Consider the following 12,818-nt stretch of genomic DNA (forward strand, 5'->3'; position numbering starts at 1 on the left):
GTTTCGGGTAAGCTGACTTCGGGAGGCCATAACCTCTTTATAATTTGAAAATTTGGGAAAACTCTCAACATGAAAGTTGTAGATAATTGAAATATCTTTCCAACCATAGGTCGTGGGACGAAATGTGATATCGGAGTAATAAGATATAAACGTTTTAAGTCTGACAGGCCAAACTAAATAGTGAATTCGGCCCAACCCAATTCTAATTCGGGTCAGGCCCAATACCCACGAAATTAATCCAATTTCTATGTCTTCCTTCATAGTTTAGACTAAGAAAATATCCAGAAAATTTCTAGAGAGAGAGAGAGGAGAAGTTCTTGAGAGAAAAACCAAATCCGACCAAAATTCGAGTCCCAAAATCCGAAGCTCATGAAGAGAAAATTGTTGTACGTCGCGTTGGCTTCAATTTGAGCTAGAAATCAGCCAATAAGGAGAAGATTTTATGTGGTGCTGCAAATTTAAGGTAATATTAAAGTCTCCTTTTCATTGTTAACAAGTTTAGTTAGAGTTTTAACGGATTAGAACGGAGAAAATAGTGTTATAAACTAGTTTGGTGAATTGTTGAGATTTATGGGTTAAAGGGTTGTTTTAGGTAGATTAAATGGATGGAATTATCTTAGTGATGATGTATAATAATGGTTGATATTGTTTTGATGTTGTTGATGAGTTGTTGTTCTTGAATTTGGAGGAAAAAGGTGTATGAAGATTGTGAATGTTCAAACCCGTTTTTGGAATTGAGTAGCTGGTAGTAATTCTGGAATATCTCATTGTGTAGACCTTAGATTTTAGATATTAAACATGTTTTGGAAAGCTAATACACGTACCTACAACTCTTATGTTTATGTCTTAGTCTATATCTGCTGTTATTATGTCGAAAACTGAGCATGAATCATAAGACAAATTCTGTCCAGATTCTGGATTGAAAATTCCTTCATGTATAGCTGTTCGTATTTTGATGATATCTCTTTGTAGAAAATGAATTTTGAGTTGATTTCTTTTGCATTGGAAACTTAAGACAGAGATACAAATGTTTCATGAAGGTTATAAAGTCCAGTTTTGCCGTTTTCATTTTCAAAATTTAGATACAACGTGAGGTACTTGACTTTCCGAATTTACTGCTTTGGTAACATGAATAATAAATCTTATTTTGTGTCAATATTTTGGATTGTTGATGTTGGTTGATGATTATATGGCTGGTTTGAAAGTGGGAAAAGTGAGCGGTATAGGGAAGGTGCTGTCCAATTTTTTTTAGAAATAACCTACTAACGATAGACTACGTTTTATTTTTGTCCATAGCTTAATCATAGTGCTTAACGTTTTAATATAGGTTGAGACAATATTGGACAACATATACGTATAAACGCTAAAGGTATGTAAAGTTAACTTTTTCTTCTTTTGGCATGATCCATATGAAACGAACGAATGACGTATGCTTAAATTCCAAAGAAACTCGTATTCGTAGATATACTCGGATGGCTACCGTTCTTGATTTTCAAAATTTATATTGTTATGTCTTGACTCATGTGTATGATTCCAGCCATCCTAGTTGGTATAACTCATGTTGTGGTATAATTCATATTTTAGTATAATCCATAATTGGTGTGATTCATAATGACTATTGTCTTGGTTTTCAAATGATGGACTATTTTGCTTATTCTATTAAGTCTCCGATAATGATCAAATTTCGCAAGGTTGCTAATGATACCTTATTCGTGCATATTGTTATGGTATTATTCACCGAGTCCTACGATAGGCCGGGTATGTTATCATGTATGGATTCCACTACATTATTCACCGAGTCCCTTACTAGAGGGCCGGGTACGTGATATGATAATATGATATTATGATGATATGACGATATGATTATGGCACCGAGTCCCATAATGGGCCGGGTACGGTATCAGTGTACACTACTCTATTCACCGAGTCCCTTGCTAGAGGGCCGGGTATGGTATATATATACATATGACGATATATTGATATAATTGTGACACCGAGTCTCATAACGGGCCAGGTACGATATATGATGATGATATGCATGTCTTCATTTTATAAGACATAGGTACAGTGATTTATTGATTATAATACTTGACTCCTGAATCTTTATTTCAGATGTGATCTCCTTTACGGTATTTTATGCTTTATATACTCAGTACATAGTTCGTACTGACCCCCTTTTGTTCGGGGGGCTGCATTTCATGCCTGCAGGTACAAATACTCATTTTGGAGAGCCGCCAACTTAGGATTCTACTCAACGGGTTTGAAGTGCTCCATTGTCTCGGAGCCCAAACTTTGGGTACTAATCCTTATAATGTATATATTTGTGTATTTAGGGGTACGACGGGGCCTTGTCCCGTCATATGCTATTGTTAATTCTCTTAGAGGTCTGTAGACATATGAGTGGGTTGTATATAGATGTTGTCCGGTGTACTAGTATGACTTATGTTTTTGGAAGTTTACATTCAGAATGGAAGCCTTGTCGGCTTACATATTATGTTATCTTATTTTTGACAATTAAGACTCCCCAAGAAATAGGTGATTTTAGTATATATATAAGTAACAGTTTGAGACAACGTGCTACCCATATAAATCCTTTATCATGCTTAATTGTCGATTGACTATAGATAATATGTGTGTATACGAGGGTCCAATTTGGACACTAGTCACGGGGCTAGGTCGTGACAGTTCATGATCCTCTATCGTGGTTCGTCCTTCGTAGACTGAGTCTTTGAATCTCTACCACAGTGGCACACCATGGTCTGTGGTGCTTATCACGATCCGTGAAGGCTTTCGTGGTCACCTTCTTATGCCAGTTTTCTTGTCGCGATTCAAATCCGAATGTGATGACACTCATCTTAAGCCACCGAGATAAGTCAGCCTAATATCCAACGAAAAGTAGATGCGGAAAAAAAAGAAAGGAATCAAAATTTAATTTAACCAAAAATACATAAAATAAACTCAAAATCCCCAAGATTGATTGTCAAGTATACAAGACACTAATACAATATCAAAGTACGAAAGAAAATAAAGTCATAATGTCTTTGTCTCTAGAATAGAGCTAAAACATATTAAATAGTAAGATATGTCCGCTAAATGGATGTAACTGCTACCTCAACACTCGAAATGATAGCCTCAGACGTGGTAGAGAACACTAAGAGATCAAGCAGGTCCGAGCTCACAACCTACACAAGTGTAGAAGCAAGGGGGTAAGTAACAAACAACACGGTACTCAGCAAGTGGATAACTAAAACTAAGCAAAGCTCGATAGATACAAGTACTCCTGTCATCCCAACCGAACCTCCTTAACTACAACCTGAATAGAACCAGCCTTACACTACACTCTATACAATAATAACAATACAGTCCATAAATATTCATCGATAGTCTTATCAAATAAATCATATCAAGTCAAATTCAACATATACAGAGCAATATATGGTAAACACGAATTCACAAATATCAACAAAATGCGATGCAATGCAATAAAATGATGCATGTCTGTCTTATCGGTACACATCCGCTGAGTTACAGTACGGAATCCATGGGGGACATTTCTGTCCATGTTACCTATCACAGAGCGTATGGATCGTCCTCTCAATATACATATCCTGCCATGAAGCGTGTGGCTTGACCCTTTTATTTCATAATACTTGCCATGAAGCGTGTGGACCGACCCCTTTGTTTTATATCATTTTTAGTCTCAGCACAGTATGTTAGAACCAATGCAATCAATTTATGTTCATATAATTCACGATAATAACATATCCAAAATAAACCCATAATCACAACATATCAATTCCACCAATACATGTCATTAGATCACCATGTTATACCCTTCATCTCCATTTTAAGGACAATCATATAGTCAATAACTCAGTCTAATTCTCATTACTCCCAGTACACATAACACGGAAATATAGACATCTACAAGCTTAAACTGAGTTTTAGAAATTTACTTGCCTCAGTTAAATTGAATAATCACTTTAAAACTTGAGCCTTTCGTAATGCTTTCAAACAATTAAAATCTGTTCAAATACATAATTTTCATAAGAATATGAATTCAATGACACCCATATTGCTATATTTATTTTTAGATAAAAAATTGAGTCAAAAGTCATCTCGAGTCAATGAAGTCAAATCTGAAATTTTCTTTTCAATTATGTTCACTCATGATAAAGTAAACTCATATGTCAAATTTCAGCTAAAATGGATCGTTATTCGATCCTCATATTAAGATTTTATGAACCCTAGAGTCATATTTTCTTATTTCAGCGTTATTTCTTCACCAATATACCTTAAAAATATGTTCATAATCACATAAAAATTTAATAGAAAGTATGAGAATAATTATGTTGACGTTTTGGAATGAAAATCCCTATTTTTCTCTTCTTTTTTATTTTTCTTTTCCCCTTTCTTTTCTTGTTCCTCTGTATTTTTTTATCTAATTTCTGTTGTTGCGCTTTCTCACTATTTTTTTTCTTTCTCAAACTAATTATGTATTAAAATTTACAAACCCTACTAACCTATTCTAATAAATATAAGAAAAGTAGTATAGAGTATTAAATAAATTAACACTGTAGCCAATAATTAAATTAATTCTCTAAAATTATCCCTTAGCTAATTAACCGAAGTCAACGAAAGGTCCAAAATTTTCAACTTAAATTTACGAAAATGATCTTCTATGAAATGAGGAGGATTCGTTCTCAAAATTACCTAACAGGTCATTACATTTCTGTAACTTTCTCATAATTCCCCAAAGAAGGTTGGGATATATGTTGGGTATGAATTTCCTTCTATCATAAAATATTTGGAATCTATGACTGAAGATTTATTTATTTCAAAATTTATTGATTGTCATTTTAATGAATCAGTATACCCAACATTACGGGGACGAAATAAGAAGCTGAAAAAGAAAATAGATTGGAATGCATTATCACTATCTCATTTAGATCCTCGTACAAATAAATGTGAACTGGAAGTTCAAAGGATAATTCATTTGCAAAATATTGTAAATCAACTGTCAGATGCATTCACTAACCTATCAAGAATTACTAAATCTCATATTTCAGCTGCTAATGCTCCAATTCGAGCGTTGATGTCCCAGTAGGACAATTAATTAATATAAATAAGTCTAAATTATGCATAAAATATGGTAGACCGATCGGTTCCAAAGATAAAAATCCTTTGAAAAAAAAGAGCGAACAATCAAGGTGATTATGATATAAAAGAACCTACTCAAGAAGAGTGAGGAGATATAACAATTGATAAGACCTTGGGAGAGATTAAGGCACCTGAAAATGAAGAAGAAATTTCAATAAATTATGTCTCACCACGAAAAATATGGAACCGAAATAATGTAATTATCGACAATAGTTTTACTTATAATGTTGATGTTGAAATAATGCAACAAAATGGGGATCTTCAACCAAAATCTGTCGATAAATGTAGACAGAAGAATAATTGGCCAAAATGGAAAGATTCAATTCAAGTTGAATTAGCTTAGTTTGAAAAATGCAAAGTTTTTAGACCGATAGTCCAAACACCTGAAGGTATAAAACCAGTAGGGTACAAATGGGTCTTTATGCGAAAACGAAATGAGAAAAATTAAGTCGTAAGATATAAAACATGACTTGTGGCACAAGAATTTTGCAAAGATCTGGCATTGATTATATGAAAACATATTCTCTTGTGGTGAATGCAATCACTTTTAACTAATAAATTTGGCAGTTCATGAAAAACTTGGCATGCATCTGATGGATGTCATTACAGTCTACTTATATGGCTCTCTAGATAATGATATTTTTGTGAAAATTCCTAAAGAATTTAAAATACCTGAAACATATAAAGAATCTGAGGAAACTTGTTCAATAAAACTTCAAAATTTTTTATATGGGCTGAAACAATCAAAGCGAATGTGATACAATCGTCTTAGCAAATATTTGCTAAAAGAAGGTTATAAAAATGATCCAATTTGCCCTTGTGTATTTATGAAAATATCTGGATCTGAATTATTCATAATAGCTGTATATATTGATGATTTGAATATTATCGGAACTCGTGAAGAACTTTCAAAGGGAGTAAAATATCTTAAAAAGGAATCTGAAATGAAAGATCTCAAAAAGATAATTTTGTCTTGGTCTACAAATTGAACATCTTACAAATGGGATATTCATCCATCAATCAACATATATAGAAAATATTTTAAAGAGATTTTACATGGATAAAACACATCCATTGAGTACCCCAATGGTTGTGAGATCTCTTGATATTATTAAGGACCATTTCGACCTTATGATAATGATGAAGAGCTTGTTGGTGCTGAAATATCATATCTTAGTGCAATTGGTACATTAATGTATCTTGACAATAATTCTAGATCAGATATAGTTTTCTGTGTAAACTTGTTAGCAAGATTTAGTTCTTCCCCAACGCGAAGACACTGGAACGGAATTAAATATATATTCAAATACATCTGAGGGACCACCAATATGGGGTTGGTTTAGTCAAATGAATCCACGTCAGAATTGATTGGTTATGTAGATACTGGATATTTGTCTAATCTCATAAAGATCAATTGCAGACAGGCTACTTATTTACATGTGGTGACATAACTATATCATGACGTTCAACAAAGTAAACTATGGTTGCCACTTCTTTAAATCATGCAGAGATAATAGTCATTCATGAAGCAAGTCGAGAATGTATTTGGTTAAAATCAATAACTCAACACATTCAAGAAACATGTGACCTCTTTTTGAAAAGAGACGTCCAACAATATTGTATGAAGATAATGTTGCATGTATAGCTAAATTGAAGGGAGGATACATATCAAAAGAGATAGAATAAAACATATTTCATCAAAATTCGTTTTTACTCATGATCTTCTAAAGAAGGGTGAAATAGATGTCCAATAAGTTCGTTTAAATGACAATTTAGCAGATATGTTTACCAAGGCATTGGCGGCTTCAATCTTTTAGAAAATGAGATAAAAATTGGAATGCGTCGTCTTCGAGATATTAAGTGATGTTCTCATCAGGGGGAGTAAAATACGCTTTGTACTCTGTTTCCTTAATCAAGGTTTTTTTCCTTTGAGTTTTCCTGGTAAGATTTTTAATGAAGCAACAATCAAGACGTATTACCAGATGTATGTACTCTTTTTTCTTTACTAGACTTTTTCCTACTGAGTTTTTCTTAATAAAATTTTAACGAGGCACAATATCTATGGGTATTCAAGATAATTATGTCTATTATTTCTTCTAATTTTTTTTATTATACGTGGACATCCAAGAGAGAGTGTTCTGAAAGTGGATGTTCCACTGGGCAAGTTCCCCACCATCTTTTCCCTTTTCTTGGCTATAAATTGCCATATTTTGACAATGAAAATGGCACACACAAATACAAAAAAGAATTCTCAACTCTTTCTTTTTTTCTTACTATTTCTTCTTATTAATTTGGTAAGTATAATTTATATTATAACAAGCTATATATTTTAGTTGACTAATATATGTTTGCGTGTTATTTTCCGTAATATAATGACCAGTTGGCAACATTGAAACAGCACCAGGCCCAAGAGAATCACAGAACTCGTCAAACCCATATACGTCTCAATCTTGTTGGGGTGGTAGCCCCAATTTCACAACCCCACTATATAAGGTCCTCAATTCACCACACAGATATTTTTCATGCCCTTTCTCTCTCTACACCATTCCTCTCCCCCCCCCCCCCCCCCTTCTCTCCCTCTCCATCTATACAATCGAACTTGTGTTGAGGGTACGTATTCAATTCTCCCATCTCCATTTTTGCATCAAATGCCACAATAATCACTTACTGTTCTTCGATAGTTCATTCATCTTTCCGATCCTCCTCGAATCGAAGTATCCGATTAGTTTTTTCCGATGCTATAGGTTGTTCTTCTCCGAAATTTCAGTGTCTGTTCTCGCGTTTTTGATGACGTTGATTCATACATCGATTTTCTGTTTGTGTCATATGCTTTTCCTTTTTTGCTTGATTCTCAGTTTTTCTCTGTCTAACTCGACAGCCAAATGCAATTTTCACCTTTTCTTCTGTGCGGATTTTGGTTTTCGATACTTTTGCGTCATATTTGATTTTCTTCCATCGCGTAATCTAGTACAACTTGTTTATCGTAATCATATTTTAATTGCTTCTTTTTTGTTTTGTTTTGTTTTTCTACTGGAATTTTCAGATCAAAAGTTTTTGCAATCACGACTCAGCATTGTGGAAAAGCCGTCGCTTATTTTCTCAGGTACGCTATACTGATGAACACTAGAAGCTTCTTATATTAAACTTTTAAGTAGCATTTAATTTGTTAATTATTTTTTGCTTAGTCGGATCTGTGGTGGCTCCATATTTTCTTATAGGACCAACCCAATAATGCATATGTAGTGTATTTTAATATCATGAGTTTAATAAAAACAAGCTTCGAGTGTCTGTATGGTTAAATTTTGAGGGATCGTTTGGTAGATTGTGTAAAAAATGATATTAAATAGGATGTATTAGTAAAGATACAATTGTTTCTTCTTTACTGTTTGGCTTGGCTTTATATATTGAAGTGTAATTTTATTTTTAATCATGCTTATTCATGTATTAATGATTATGATATTACTAATACCATGTATTGCTATGTATTAGACTATTAATTATACATACGTTGAATATACTACCAAATAAGATATTAAATATATAATACAAAGACTAATACATATATTATTTTCTCTAATACATCCTACAACCTTGTAATGCTGTGATATGGTTTTTTTGTGCTTGTATTGTTGAGACATAGAGAAATCAATATTAAGGCTATTTGATTTGTTTTAGGTGCTTTAAAGTTATGTAGTGTCTGACTAAAATAAAAAAGTGCTTAAAAATACTTGTTTTTAAGCCAAAAACTATAAAAATAGACCTAAAATCATTAGTTAAATTTCTAACTTATGACTTTTGGCTTATAAATTATAAGCAAAAAATTAATCCAAACAGGCTCTTAATCTATAGTAACTTATCGCTTCTTCAGTAACTGTCTGTGAATGTTAGAGATAAATCAAAACATACCTTGTTTGATATACAAATTATAGTTCTTAAGGATTTAATCTGATATACTATCGAAAATATAAGGCGGACTCTTGATAAAATCACATGACACAAAGAGGATGGAAGAGAGCGACATAAAGCTCAAGATCATTAGATTTTTTTTTTCTTACATTACAAAATTACAAAAGAGGTTTTTATAGATGCCAATAGATAATTCCAAATTCATTCTATTAAATGCTTAATTTCACACATGAACTATTGCCATATTGAAATCATCAAATGCATGCACCTAGATTTTCTAATAGTCATATAAAACTAGACATTTAAACATTTTAACTTTACTATTTTCAATATTCCATCTTAAACTTAGATGTCATTTTATGTTCTTTGATCTTTCTTGACAATTTCAATTTCATTTTCAATATCCTCTTTGTATCTGCCTTCACAACTATAGGCAATTCATTCCCATGTCTTTTTAGCTTTTGGCTATTGCTAATACAATCTCTTGAAAGACTTTTCTCTTCTTTCTTATGTTTTGAAATATTCCAAGACTCACACCTTTTGATAGGTTGCTCTTTCTCCACAAACTCAAAGAAATCTACTCTTCTCTTTACAAATAGCTAGATTTTTAACAAGTCCTCAAACCCTGCATACATACCTTCAAAGAAAATTGCCAAAATTTTCGCCTTTCAGATCGTACCAACATTTTAATATTACTCTGTTGGAAATATAAAGATGGCCTTTGATAATATCATAGGGTGAGCGCGCGCGCTCAGAGAGACAACGATTTATCATATCATTAGAAAAACTCCAATCTTACATTACAAAATCACATAAAAGATTTATACAGGTGTCCATAAATAATTCTAGACTCATATAGTCATAGTGCTAAATACTTTCACACATAAACAATTCTAGACTCATATAGTCATAGTACTAAATACTTTCACACAAACTATTGCAGTATTGAAATCATTAAATGCATGTATCTAGATTTTCTAATAGTCATATAAAACTAGACACTTAAACATTTAAAGTTTACTATTTTCAACATTCCCCTTTAAACTTAAATGTCTTTAGATTCTTCGATCTTTCTTGACAATTTCAACATTCTCATTATGTACGCCTTCACCATTGTAGTCAATTTATTCTCCATATAATTCTAACTTTTGACTATTGCAAACACAATCTCATAAAAGACTTATCCCATCTTCTCTCTTATATAGTGAAATTTTTTAAGACTCGCACCTTATCGATAGACTGCTCTATTTTCATAAATCCAAAGTAATTCACTTTTTCTCTTTGCAAATAACTAGTTTCTTAACAAGTCCTCAAACTTGGAGACACAACTCTAATGGAGATTGTCAAAATCTTCACATTTATACCTTTCAGATTAATCCAACGCTCTGATACCACTTGTTGGAAATATAAGGAGAGCCCTTGATAATATATCATTGGGCACGAAGAGAATGGATGACAGAGATGAGCTCAATTATCTCATTAAAAAATTTTCATTCTTACATTGCGAGATCACATAAAAGATTTATATAAATGTCAATAGATAATTGTAGACTCATACTCTTAAATGCATCCACACACGCACAATATGCTATTGTCACATTGAATCATCAAATTCATGTAGTGTATCTAGATTTTCTAATAGTTATATGAATCTAGACACTTACACATTTAAGTTTATTAATTTTCAATAACTAATATTGATAATTGTCATTTTATAGACATCTGACTTCTCCTCGTTTTCACAACAAAAATGTCATGCCCCGAATCTACACTTTAGGCGTGATCGACACTCAGAAATCATTGCTGGTTCCTAAGTAAATTCTTGGCCTGGCTAACTCACTATGCGGAAGACTTAACTCATAAAAGACATTACGTAGGTGGGCATATATATGAATATAAATGCAACTTCTCGAATCAAAGTCTCTAAATAATCTGAATGCAATATAACTCAAAATTTTTCAAAACATGAACTCAAATAATAAAATTAATTAAACTCAAACTTTGACTGACTAGTTAACGAAGCCTCTAACTCTGACTTTGAAATAGATACCATGACAGGCCAACCACTACCACAAAAATATAATGTTAATACTGAAATAAAAGATGGAAGTAAAGACACTAGAGCGCCTCTGAATGCAAAAAGGTCTCAACGGAAGCTGGATGGAGCATGATCTCAACGGTGCGCTTGTTGGTGATCTCTAACAACTGTGTCTGCATCATAAAAGCTGCAGCGTCGAATGATGTCAGTACATGGAATGCTGATACGTAAAATAGTTGAAAGAAGACTTACTCAATTATGAAAATAGCTCAACTTAATACAACATGCAATATATCTAAAACAATGCTTTGAAAGATATGAAATAGTAAATGCAACCAGCATATAAAAATATAATATTTTACTTCTTGGGGAGTTTTTCTAATTGACAACCACTACTATGAGATTCGTGATGATACAATGTCTTGCCCATATTGCCAGAGTCATCCTATACCTTGCCAGAGTGACAAACTTTAACTTATGGATCCATCTTATGAGCCTTTTCAGATGCAATGAGGAGTCGCTCGACTTTCGATACGATCCTATCATACGGTGGTTATGTAGTTTATGGGACTAGAGTTATTTGACTATTGCCCAACTCGGTGCTTAGTACAAATCTCAAAATATGTAATGTATTACTCATATTAGACTGTGAGTAAAACTCCAAATACTTTTTTTAGCTTTCTTATCTCTATAGGGATGGCAATTGTGCGGGGCGGGGAGGGTGCGGATATATATATATATATATATATATATTTAATTGAGTTTAATATGAAAAATAAAATTCATATTTTTTTCATTTCTCGCTAATTAACATCTCAACAACTAATTAATTGTTTCTAGTTATCATTTCAATAATTGTTTCTCAATCGATAATTAATTCTAATTAACATTTGTCTAGTTTAAATTTAAAAAAGAAGAAGAAAAAGTTAAAATTAAAGTAAAAAGTTTTTATCTTTGATTTTTACTAATTACAAAGATTTAATTTTCTTCGAGTTTTTATTTGATACCTTAAACCCGCATAAATTTGCGACCCAGCCCGCATTAATTTTGATAATAATTATTTCAACCCGCTCCGCATTGCCCCACCTTGCATAACTAAACATGCCCCGCCCCGCCTAGTTCTAAACCCATCCTGCCCTGCCTAGCTCTAAACCCACATCGTCTCGCCCCATTCCCATCTCTATATCTCTATCTCTTACTCATCAAACTTCTTTCTCAATCTCATGCTCAGAATACTGTTTATGCTCAATACTTTAACTCATTTAGACTTGATAAAAATCGTGCTTAAAAGTAGTGAAATAAAGACGTATCAATCCAAGTGATAGCTTATGCTTTAAACTTCCTTCTCATTTAAACGATGAAATAAATCATTCTTTAACTCAAAACTATGCATAAAATAATTAATGCAAATCTCAACTAGGGTTCATGTGAATGCAAGCATTCAACCATAATCTCAAGAATTCAACTCATGAAAATCATCAACGTATATTTAAATACACACAAGAACTCAATAGAATTTGCATAGATAACTCAAGAAATCACTTTATTGAAAATGCAACTCAAACTCAAAACTTAATTTGACTATATGAACATGTAGGGCATGAAGACGAACTTAGTCCAACGTTAGGAGAGCCTTACATACCTGAAAGATTATTGATCTAGACAAAACTCAAAGAAATCGCTTGAAATGCTTGAATCCTAGCTGTTCTCCTTC

At 32.7% G+C, this 12,818-nt stretch overlaps 1 long non-coding RNA gene across 1 annotated transcript; it reads left to right on the top strand.

The window, feature by feature from the left end:
- Positions 1-290: 290 nt before the first annotated feature.
- On the top strand, positions 291-2,482 carry LOC129903949 (uncharacterized). The gene is made up of 3 exons (XR_008770322.1): positions 291-463; positions 1,328-1,369; positions 2,209-2,482. It is a non-coding gene; the product is annotated as an uncharacterized LOC129903949 (long non-coding RNA).
- The last annotated feature ends 10,336 nt before the right edge of the window (positions 2,483-12,818 follow it).

Source organism: Solanum dulcamara, chromosome 9 (assembly GCF_947179165.1).
Source record: "Solanum dulcamara chromosome 9, daSolDulc1.2, whole genome shotgun sequence".
NCBI lineage: Eukaryota > Viridiplantae > Streptophyta > Magnoliopsida > Solanales > Solanaceae > Solanum > Solanum dulcamara.